A 12698-nucleotide genomic window follows, 5' to 3' on the forward strand; every position below is an offset into this window, starting at 1 on the left:
ATGATCCATGTGATGGTCAGCTTTTGTCACTGTGACCAAACTACCTGACAACCACAGCTTAGAGGAAGAAAAGTTTATTTTGCCTCATGGTTCCAGAGGTTTAGTCCATGGTTCCCTGATTCCACTGCTCTGGGCCCAAGGTAAGGCAGAACATCATGGCAGAAGGGCATGGTATAGGAAGGCTGCTCCGTTCATGGCAGCCCGGAAGCAGAGAGAGGGAAAAGGGGGAAGGGGCTTCAGGGAAGATGAACCCTTCCAGGGCACACCCCCAGGGATCCACCTTCTCCAGCTATGCCCCACCTTCCTACAGTGACCACCCAGTCAGTCCATTCAAACTAGGATGGACTGATTAGGTTATAGTTCTTATAAATCAATAATTTCACCCTGAAATATTTCTGCATTAACACAGGAGACCTGGGGGGGGCGGGGACACTTTGTATCCAAATCATAACAGTTGGCAAGTTTGAGAAGTCTCAGGTTGACACTGCACTCTTCTCCCTCCTGGAATAGAGTTCAGGCACATTCTTCTCATACCCTATCCCCACTCTGAAGGCACTTCCCCTCAGGGATTGGGAATGGATGTGACCACTCCAACCCCTCATTTGTTGCTGTTTCTGGACATCACAAATATGACTTTGGATTTGGGGTTTTCACACCAATCCCTATAGGAAATGAGAAGATGAGAGAAGTTGGAACAATAACCAAAGTGGTCTCTTGTGTAGTATTTCTACTAGGAGTAATTAGATCTTCTGAGCAATTCAGCTTGGCACCTTTCCTAGACACCAAAAGTGCCGCTTGGGAATTCAATGGGAAAGGAAACTTTTGTTGGTTGACTCTGTTGAGGGTAAAAACAAAGGGAATCCTAGTAATGAAAAGGATGTTATGTGTTTTCTTCTAGGATTAATAGCTTGCTCTCTGTTTTTTCTTTTCTTTTCTTTCTTTTAGTTTTGTTTTTGTGTTTCGTTGTTTTGTTTTCTTCAGTCTTACTTGTTATTCTCTGGGGACCTAGTTCTGGCTCTTGTACAGAAACCCCTGTCTCCAGATTGCAGTCTGTGAGGTCTCCTCATTGCTTTGGAGAATGAAATCAGAGACTCCAACCTTTGGTATTCTGAACACAGGCTGGAGAACTCAGACAAATGAATTCCAAATGCTGTTCTGGGCATGATGAGTAACAATTCCTTACACTAATCTGAATATAGAATTTATGTAACATTTTGTGCTGATAACGTATCACCAACCAGACAAATGGCTCATGGATTCTCTACTCTTTTTTTCCTCAAATGATATCAATATTCATTTTCTCTTTTTAACAAAGGCAGGGGAAAAATTGACCATCAGTTTTACAATGTTTACCCTTTAGCCTTCCTTAGAAAGTTTTTGCAGCACAAAACAAAGCTGCAAAAAAATTTTTTTTCCAGCAAAACTTATTAGGGAGAGGACTGATATGAATCGTTTTTCAACTTGTGATGCTTTATCCTCAGTGATGGGTTTCCAGGTGAAAGTCATTTTTCCTGAATTATCAGAACAATTGTTGGAATGTGACTTTGTTTATTGGGAAGGCTTCTGGGGACTTCTTTTGAAATTTTTAAGTTAGACACAAACATCTGGGCATGGTGGTGCATACCTATAATTCCAGCTACTTGGGAGGCTGAGGCAGGAGGATCCCAAATTCACAAGCCTGGAAATTTGGTGAAACTTTGTATCAAAATAAAATATTAAAAGGCTGGGGACATAGCTTCATGGTAGAGTCCCCCTGGGTTCAAACCCCAGTACAGCAAAAACAGTGCAATTTCTTTACATGTATTCATTTAATGACATTCCTTGATACCTGTGTTAGACACACTGTGCTTGTGAGGCGGGATCATTACTCTTGGGAAATACATGTTCTAGGCATGAGACAGATATGCAGTGATGATATTTATGTGGTAAGTGATGCAACAGAATTATGTAAAAAGGGTCATAAGGATATGGAACCAAGAAGCTCTAATTGGGGGGCCGGGGAGAAGGTGAATAAGAAAGGGTCATAGTGGGGGTGACATCGAGGCAGGGACTTAACAGATGAGTAGGAGAATGGCAGGTGGCATGGGAGGGAAAGATGTTTCAGGCAAAAGGAACAGAATTAGGAAGGCCTGGGATGAAGGTGTGTACATATGAAGGGTGGAGTTTGTGGGACCATATTGTGATTGTCTTGTGGGTGAAGCCAAGGAGTTTGGGTATTATCTTAGACAGAGTGCTGAGGTGCAGGAGGGTTTCATCACTTGGTTGCTGCTTTCATTGTTAAGAAAATGTCTAGGGCTGGGATTGTGGCTCAGCGGTAGAGCACTCGCCTGACCCAGGTTTGATTCACAGCACCACATAAAAATAAAGGCACTGTGTTGTGTCCATCTACAAAAAAGATTCTATCTATCTATCTATCTATCTATCTATCTATCTATCTATCTACCTACTTATCTATCTATCTATCTATCATCTATCTCTATCTCTCTCTTTCTCTCCTTTCTCCTAAAAAGAAAAAAGAAAAGAAAATGTCTAGTACCTTTATTTTTAGGGTAAGAAAATCCCCATAGGAACTTATTCCCTAAGATTCACCTTCCCTTTTGAATGGGTCTTTGGTCATTAGTACCAACATTTTAATCATGACTTAAAGAGCTTTATGAACCAAGCGAGATGAGAACTCTCCCAGTGATACAGTGATTTCCCAAGATCTGATAAGGATATCAAACAAGATTTTGATTCAGTGGTTAACTGACTCAAAAGGACATTAAATAAGATTTTATTAAGCTCTAATTCTACAAAAATAAATGAATAATATGATAACATAGTATAAGATGCAGCTTGCTCTCAGGGTATGAAGGTCTCGTTCCATCCAGCTCAAGGGCAGCCCTTTTTGGGTGTACTTCCTGTTTTTGCAAGCAAATGTATCTGTACCTGTGAGATGGGGGATAGAGAGACCAGAGACAGGGAGAGATGTTAATGGCCCGGGAGCCGGATGTATTGTCTTTGTATAACTCCCCCAAAAGAGATGGGACCCCAGTAACAACATTTGTGCCCTCCAACCCTGTTCCCAACCATAAAGGGTTGTTTTAAAGGAATACTTCTCAGCCATGAAAAACAATCAGCTTGCCTTACCTGAGACTTTGAAACTTGGAAAAGAAATGCAATGCCTGAAAAAAATACTTTGAACTGATTCAATAACAGCAGAGTGTGGACAGATGCTGTTGAGTTCCCTGAGTCTGTCTTTCTGGAGACTTGTTAATTTCTTCCTGGGCCTCAAAAGAAGCATTTTTGCTCTTCCTAAAATATTTTAAAAATTAATTAATTTAGTGGGTGAGCAGGAGTATAAGGATAGACCTGAACACATATTAGAATAAAGAGTCCAGAAGTAAACTCCTGCCTTTATAGTCAATTGATTTTCAACAAGAATGCCAAGGCAATTCAATGGGAAAGAATAATCTTTTCAATAAATGGTTCTGGGCTAGAGAACTGAATATCTACAGGCAAAAGAACAAAGTTGCATACCTATCTCACACCATATAGAAAAATTAACTCAAAATTGATCAAGGACCTAAGTGTAAGAGCTAAAATTATAAAAGTCTTAGAAGAAAACATAGGTATAAATCTTCATAGTCTTTGATTAAGCAATGATTTCCTAAATGTAATAACAAAAGCATAAGCTACAAAACAAATTAGATCAATTGGGTAATATCCAGATTAAAATTAAACAAAATTAAAAATTTTGTTCTTTAAAGGACACCATAAAGAAAGTTAAAAGACAACCTACAGAATGGGAGAAAGATTTTGCTTGTCATATAGCTAAAAAAATGACTTGTATCAGAATATATTAAGAACTCCTATAATTCAATAAGGAAAGGAAAAGGCAATCCAATTAAATTGGGCAATGGATTTCAATAGATATTCTAAAGAAGAAGTACAAATACCAATGAGGACATACAAAGAAAGTCAACATTATTTGTCACTAGGGAAACACAAATTGAGGTCCCTCTGAATGCTCACCAGAAGGATATAATCAAAAAGAAACTTACGAATGTTGGAGAAGATGTGGAGAAATCATAACCTTCACACACTGTTGGTGGAAACATATAATGGTCCAGCACTTTGGAAAGCAAACTGGAAGTTCCTCAAAACATTAAACACAGAGTTACCATAAGCCCCTGCAATTCACTCCTATGTATTTACCCAAGAGAGATGAAAACGTCTGTCCACGAATGAAATTGTGCATGAACATTCACTTATAGTAGCTTTAGTCATAATAGCCCAAAACTAGAAAGAACTCAGTGTCCATTAACTGAAGAATGGATACATAAAATGTGAAATATCTACGCAATGCAATGTTATTTGGCAATAAAAAGAAATTAAGTACTGATACGTGCTATAACATGGATGACCCTTGAAAATATGCTACATAAAAAAAGCCAGACACAAAAGATCACATATAATATGGTTCTGTTTATATCTAATGTCCACCATGGGAAAATCAATAGAGACAGATCATAGGGTTGTTGAGGGCGGTAAAGAAGGAGAGGAATGTGTTGAGGAACATGGGGTAGTGACTTCTAATGAGCTTATTTTTGGAGTGGTGACAATGTTCTAAAACTGATTGCAGTGATCGTTGTCATGTTTGTGACTATACCAAGAATCAATGAATTGGTCTTCATGGGTGAATCTTATGGAATGTAAACTGTATCTCAACAAAGCTGATTTTTAGAAAATATGTCAAAAAGTGGATATCAAGGTGTCTTCCTGATGTCCCCAGAAAGTTATGGAGTTCAGTAAGGACTGCTGGGACCAAGAATCAAGTTTACATGTCTAGGAACCTGAAATGTGGTAAGAGCCAGGGTATTGCAATCCTGGGAGGTACCTCCAAGATTGCTTTAGCAGGATTTTTGTGTCCAGCTGTGGGTGTTCCCTAATCCCCAGGCCCTCAGGCTCCAGAGAATAGATAGATTCAAGCTCTGAACCTGAGACCCAGGTGCAAGGAGAATTCCTGGATTCAGCATCTGGTGAGGTTTCATTTGGCCTTTGACCTCAGCAGCTGAAACCTAATATTCTTTAGGCAGGAAATAAATCAGTGCTCTCCAGCTTTACTAGGATCATCAGTGCAGTATGACATGACCATCTGAGGCCAGGGCTCTCTGCCATTAATCAGAATAATTCAGAATACCCAAGATGGTTCACTGTAGGGCCTACAATGTCAGATTAATGAATGGGAGAAAGAAAAATTCAAGTTTCCAAGCCTGATATAAGTAGCTTGAAAACCCATTCATGCCATTTAGACCACGTAATTCACCATTAAGACCCTAAAGGAAAGATCTCCAAACTGGGATGTGTTTACTCCAAAAAAGGGACCACAATCCACTGGGATGTGAGTACATATTACAATTTCTGTGCATGCTTCATTTTGTCTTTCTAAGTTGCTATTTTAAAAATACACAATTAGGAGCTGGGGTTTTGGCTCAGTGGTAGGGTGCTTGCCTGGCCCATGTGAGACACTGGGTTCAATCCTTAGCACCACATAAAAATAAATAAATGAAATAAAAGTATTGTGTCAATCTACAACCAAAAATATTTAAATAAATAAATGAAAATACACAATTACTTAATACTTTAGGAAAATATATAAGTGCATTGATTATAAATAGGTAAATTAATGTAAACAAAGGTGCTCAAATCTTTTATTAATCTTTATGTGCAATGTTTTAAAAGTTCAGGAGACTGCTGCTCTGAAGGACCTCTTGGCTTACTGCTAGATGGAGGGGTAAAGATTAACTTAAATGGTACTTTAGTTTACTTTTAAGACCTATCCCCTCCTCCTCCAAAAAAAAAAAAATCTCAGATTACATTGCAAAGACTTATTTCTTTAAATTTATTATAATAAGTATTCTTTATTTTGCAATACTATGGATTAAATCCAGGGCCATGCATATTCTAGGCAAGTACTCCCCCACAAAGCTACATCTCCCATCCTTTTGGATTTAATTTTGAGACAGAGTCTTGCTAATTTGCTGAGGCTGGCCTCAAATTTGTTAGTTCCTGGGATTAGAGGTGTGCGCCACCGTGCCCAGCTAAGGCATTTTTTCTTAAACATGATTTGCCATAACAACCTCTAGAGTTCAATTCTCTTTGGATTGGGATGGACCCCATGTATTCAGGCCGGCTTGGATCCCTGAGCTTCCTAATCCTCTTCTCCACTAATTGGGCAATTAGACCTCCAGCCATGGTTTTGCCCTGCTTAGATCTGAAGAATATACTCAGACTTTTAAACTGCTGGGCTTCATGTGCTCTAGTCCAGTGTTCTTGGACAAAATATTAATTCACCTTTGCTACTATTCTAAGTTTAGGCCACATCCTTAATTCCAATACTTGTGTATTGACCCTGAGATATATTTCCAATCAATTCCCTGGTTCTAGTGATTGAATTTTATATTGTTTCCTGTGTCTGAGTCTGAATCTAAAAGACCCACAGCTATAGTTTGTTTGAACATATTTTGCCTGTGTCCTTCAAAGGCTCATGGATTCATGGTACCCCGTGTGGTGGTGTTGAGGTGGTGGATACTTTAAGAGTTGGGTTTAAGGGAAAGTGGTTAGGTGACTGGGGGCACCAACCTCAGAAAGGATTAATGTAGTCTTCACAGATTTAGATCCTACAAGTATAAGTTTTTATAAAAAGAGCAAGCCTGGCTCCTGAATTCCTCTGGCTTCTTGTCTCAGCATAGGATCTTTTCCATATGTACCTCCACCATGTGATACAGCCAGAAGGCCCCCACCAGAACTGAGCAAATGCTGGTGCCATGCTCCCAAACCTCCAGAAATGTGAGCTAAATAAGCATCTTTTCTTTATAAACTACTGGGATTCTGGTGTTTTGTTAGAGTGACACAAAAAAAGACTAAGACACCCACTCAGTTTTATAAGCATGGAGACCACTAATTCCTGGTTGATCTTTGGGCAAATAATTAGTATCTGGATACCTGCTGACAGAATTTTCAGTGTTTTGGGTTCTTGAAATGTTTACATGTAGATGACAAAATGAAGGTATGTATAATTATCTAAAGTATCCTCATTTACTGATTGTTATCAATTATTAGTAACCAGAAAGAATGTTCATGATCAGTATTTATATATTTACTTTAGTGAATGATGCCTAACATTTTAAGAACACAAGAGCACAGCCCCAATGCCTTTAAATGTAAAGTAAAACCAATGAAACGTCTCAGTATCTCTTACCTGGAGCCATGGTTAGTTCCTATGGTTCCAGGCCATAAGATCATTGTTGAAAAATGGGTGCTGTATTGGATGGTGAGGAATTCACTTGTCAAGTAGAATCTCTGAACTCCGAACACCTGCAGGTTGATGAATTCTCTTCTTCCCCATGTCCAGTTGTTCCTGAGTGGATCCTCAAAAACTGCCTCTATGAATTAATTAGTTCTCTGCTTCTTAACTGTTTTCACTTATCTTCTGCTTTCTGGATTAAGATAGATAGATAGATAGATAGATAGATAGATAGATAGATCGATCGCTGTGTGTGTGTGTGTGTGTTTGCATGTGTGTGGATCTGTTACCACGATGCATTCTGAAGGACATCTAGATTTTATTTGTATTCCTGGTTCTTTTTTAACTCCTTCATAGCCCTGAGCACATGACTATCTGGATTTCATGACTAAGAGAACTGGATTTCCTTCTAGTCCAGGTGGAGTCCTGCAGATCAAGACCCATCCCATCTCACTGAATCACTCCTATCAGGATGACTTGATCACCTATTGCCTAATAACCCAACACCTCCTGGAGGTGTGACCAGAGGTTACTACAACCTGTCAAGTCACTTCATCTGCCAGTTTCCTCATGTCTTAAATTGTTACAATTACCTACCTCATGGGATGATTATGGAATAGTGTTTTAAAGACTGGAAAACAATCTTACTTCCCAGGAGTCATAATAGCTAGTCAACACTTGCCAGTGTCTTCAAATTGTTCATAGATTATTTCACATGAATATTTCTTCATAATGTTTCCATCTGAGCATGTAAGGATGAAAGTTCTTCTTGGTGTTAAACTTAAATTCTTCTTTAGGAGTCCATCATCCTTGCTTTCTCTGGGAGTACTCACCATCACTGAGCCCAGATCTTTCAGTGGATAGAGAAGGATTGTGGCTTTATCCTAAGCATGCCCTTTGGTAAGTACCATTCAGATCAGAAAGAGATCATTTTTAAAGACATAACACTAAATTTTGCTTTTGACACCTCATTCTTCAGACGTAAATCCCTCCAATGAATATTAAACTGAAAGGGAAGTTAATGGAAAGATTTGAGATTCTGAGAAAAGGAATTAAAATTGAAGAGAAAGGAGAGAAAAACCAGTTTTAGGGGGAAAAATTCAGTCTCTTATACTTAGAGCTGAATTACCTGGAGGTGCACTACCTAGCTATAAAAGCTTGGGAAGGCGATCTGATCTGAAAGCTGTCTGATCCCCAAGCTTATCCGTAAAATGTACATGGGCACGATTAATATGCTGTAGCAAAGAGATCAAGCATAAGAATATTCTTACAAGAAATAAAAACATAAAGACACATAAAATATCTTTAAATAGAAATATAAAAAACATATTTCTCATCACAATAATTCCTCAGTGAGTATTCAGGATGATCAGGGGTAAGGGTGGACCTGCTTTGCACCTTCAGTTAAGGGTCCAGTATATTATGAATCTCACGAGTCAGTGGCCACAGAGATGTATAACTATAATCCTAGCTACTCAGGAGACAGAAGCAGGAGGATCACAAGTTTGACTGAGGCCAGGCTGGGTAACTTAGTGAGACCCTATCTCAAAATAAAAAATTTTAAAGGGCCAGGAATGTAGCTCAAAGGTAGAGCACTTGCTTAGCATGCACCAGGCTCTGGGTTCAATCTCTTGTACCGCAGACAACCCCATGAGCGTGTGTGTTAATCCATTTTTCATCCTTCTGGGGCATGTGGTTGCCCATCTATGCTGTTTCCTACTTTGTGGCATGAAGTGGCAAAGAACTTCTCAAACACAATCTCGAAAACATAAACTGGCAAGGTGAAATTTGACAAATTTGTTTGCATAAAAAATAAAATTTTTTGCAAAAACACCATAAATACCTGGGGTTCTACATAGAGACTTGGGTAGATGAACTGATATCCACTCATGGACACTTATGGTATAATTTATCTGTTACCCAGTTCAGAGAAATTTGTGTTTGATTCTAGTTTGGGACAATTATAAATAAAATCACTGTAAATATTCACATATAGTTTTTTACGTGAATATAAATTTTCATTTCACAGATGAATGCTTAGAAGTGAGATTTCTAGACCATCTGATAAGCATGTGTACTTAACTTTATAAGAAGCTACCAAATTCTTTTCTGAAGTGGTCAACCATTCTGCATTTCCACCAGCAGTACCAGAGAATCCTGGCCACTCCTAGCCTGCCCTGTGATTGGTGTTGCAGGATACTGGCTTTGTTTTTGAATTCTAGTTATGTGAATAGGTGTGTACCTCATTGTAGTTTTAATTTGTGTTTTCCTGATGCCTAATGGTGTTAGTAGTCACCACCTTTTCATGTACTTACTAACCATTCATCTACCTTCCTTGGTCAAGTATCTGATCAAGTTTTTTCTCCATTTTTAAAAAATATACTTTTCTACTGTTGAGTTTTGAGAGTTCTTTATACATTCGGGATGAATGTCTTTTATCAATATGTAATTTTCAAATGTTTTCTCCCATTCTGACTTGCCTTTTAATTATATTTACAAACTCTTTCAAAATGTAGAGGTTCTTAAAGTTCAATAAGGCTTTTTTTCCATGGATAGGGCTTTTTGCGTAATTTCTAATACATATGTTTCTAACCCAGGCCACAGAGATTTTTCTCCTCTATTTTCTTATAAAAGTTTTAGAGTTACAAGTTTTATATTTAGATCCATGGTACACTTTGTGTTGTTTTCTATTTATGGAGCTAGATAAGGATCATTCATTTTTTTGCACATGGATAATATTCCTGCAAATTTATTGAAAAGACTTTCCTTTGTACTGTGTGTTGCTTTCCAATCTTTGTCAGAAACAATTTACCACTATGTTTAGATTCTCTTCTGTCCGGTTGTTCTATCTTTTTTCTAAAACTATACTCCCTTGACTACTGTGGTTTGAAAGTGAGTCTTGAGGGCTAGGGTTGTGCTCAGTGGTAGAGCACTTGCCTAGTACTGCGAGGCCCTGGGTTCAATCTTCAGCACCATATAAAAATAGATAAATAAATAAAGGTATTGTGTCCAACTACAACTAAAAAAATATATATATATTTTTAAAAAGTGAGTCTTGAAATCAGTTAATAAGAGTCTATCCCATAGTTTCTTTTTATACTTTTAACACAATACAGCAAAGGAATTACAGGATAACAATTTTACTAACAAAATCAAATTAGGGGGGCTGGGGATATAGCTCAGCTGGTAGAGTTCTTGTCTCACATGTGCAAGGCCCTGGGTTCGATCCCCAGCACTACAATAAAAAAATTATAAAAATTAGAGAAAATAGAAAGATAAAAACTCATTATAAACTCTCACATGTTGGACGCAGTGGCACATACCTGTCATCTCAGATGCTGGGGAGGCTGGGGCAGGAGGATCTCAAGTTCAAAGCCAGCCTCAGCAGCTTAGTGATGCTCTAAGCAACTTAGTGAGACCCTGTCTCTAAATAAAATATAATTTTTAAAAAGGGCTAAGGATGTGGCTCAGTGGTTAAGGGTACCTGGGTTCAATCCCTGGTACTGTAATAGTAGTAGTAGTAGTAGTAGTAGTAGTAGTAGTAAAATAATAATAATAATAATAATAACAACACCTCTCACATGTATAAAACATGTTTCTTTTAAGCCAGAATACGATAAATACATATGCCTACCAAAATGTTAGTCGTTTTTATACTGTACAATATTAGCAAACTGATTTTAAGATAGAAAACATAACTATTTGCTTCCTAGTATGATTTTCGCTCTCAATGGAATTTCTAATATTCAAGCAACTCACCTTCTCTATTCCTTTAAGAGGAATTAAGCAAAGTGGAACTTTTATTCTGCCACTGACCTCCACACTGGCATGTAATCCACAGTAATCTCAAAATAGTATAAAATAGAAAATAAGATCAACAAATGGAAATAACAAAATAGTAATCAGTCCAACTTTTACTTTTCTATGGCAAGGTTATTGCTTCACAATTATTCTTAGGCTGAAAGGGGAGATAAACTAAAAGTCAACCTTAGGGAATTTTAATAACTTACACACATTCAACATTTATTTATTTATTTGTTGCTGTGCTGGTTACCAAACCCAGGGCTTTGCACAGGCTAGGCAAGTGCTCTGCTGCTGAGCTACATCCCCAACCCACATGTATTCAATTTTTAAATGAAACCTGCAGCAGAGTAAGGAAGGCAGATGGCAACGTCAGCAGTCAGGCCCTTCGTCATAGTACTACTGCCTTATCCACCTTCTTGACTTTAACCACCACCTCCTTGGGAGCAATAGTTCTAGCCCAGGAAGTACCCAGCCAGAGAATCTCAGTTCACTTTCTGTGATGAAGCAACAATAATAGAATTTCCCATGCAGAACTGTAGAAAAGATTCAGTGAAATTAGGTGTGCAGGAACCTAGCACCAAGATCAATACATATAAATTCTCAACAAATTTATACTACCATGAGTAACCATTTTGCAATGTGCAGTTTCTTCTGATGTTTGAAGCTGGGAGCCTGGAGAGCAGAAAGACCAGAGACCTGAGTCCCACAGAGGAAGTGGGGCCAATGAACAGAGAATGTGAGCAAGAAGATCCTTGAGTTGCTGCTGAGGAAAGAGCTGACTGATAGTTAATAAATGACGAGGTAAAGGGAAGATAGTACTATCTTTCTAGGTGTCTGGTTACTCCTTAACAAGTGTCTACTGCCACCTCCTGTCAATTTTGTCAAAGTCCAGAATGCCTCTTGGGAGGTCTCCAAACTAACCCACTAGCACCCAAAGGTGCAATGAGCAAAGTAGAATTTACTGAGTGTTTCGTAAGCAAAATACAGAAAAAGCATCAGTCATAGCCCCCTAAGCACAGAGCTTCATGAATTCTCCTGGGTCAATGGTTCTGTCAATTACCAGCTCTTCTAGCCACCTCCTCAGCCCTTGCCTGCACAGTGCTCAGATTCTCCTCAACAGGTTCTTGAAATCCAGGGATTTAGCATGTTACTTGAGAACCAAACTTGAAAGTTCTTTCTGCCTGCACTCCTGAAATGAAATGGAACCAAAGTAACGCCATTTTGTTCTGATCCGACTCCACTGTAAAATGTTTTCTTTTGGGCCTCCTGACAGCTGTATCTATGTTGACAGTACAGCAGGACCTTCCCTTGTCCCTGACTATGGCCCCGATGTATAACAAAATGACTCTAAAATGTATAATCAAAACAATTCTCTCATGTAATCAAAATATGTCTCAACAGGGTCTTTCTGACCTATATGTGCCTCTATTGTTCTTGTGGTTTTTGTGGGTTTTGCTTTTATAAACTCTGTACTCCAAAATTCAAATGCTGGGGAAATCTTTAAGACATGAGGCTGCTCCCAGCTGCTTGCCTGGCTCATTAAAAGACCTTTTTGTCCCCCTTCAATTTGGCTTAATATGCATGGTGGTTTGTAATTCTCACGCAC

General features: G+C 38.5%; 1 long non-coding RNA gene across 1 annotated transcript; it reads right to left on the bottom strand.

Annotated features, from left to right (window-relative positions):
- Window positions 1–2757: 2757 nt before the first annotated feature.
- On the bottom strand, window positions 2758–11861 carry LOC107141048. Its single transcript, XR_001503385.2, has 3 exons — window positions 11711–11861; window positions 3130–3294; window positions 2758–2928 (listed from the first exon to the last, which is right to left on the bottom strand). It is a non-coding gene; the product is annotated as an uncharacterized LOC107141048 (long non-coding RNA).
- Window positions 11862–12698: the final 837 nt, after the last annotated feature.

This window comes from Marmota marmota, unplaced genomic scaffold (assembly GCF_001458135.2).
Source record: "Marmota marmota marmota unplaced genomic scaffold, marMar, whole genome shotgun sequence".
Lineage (NCBI taxonomy): Eukaryota > Metazoa > Chordata > Mammalia > Rodentia > Sciuridae > Marmota > Marmota marmota.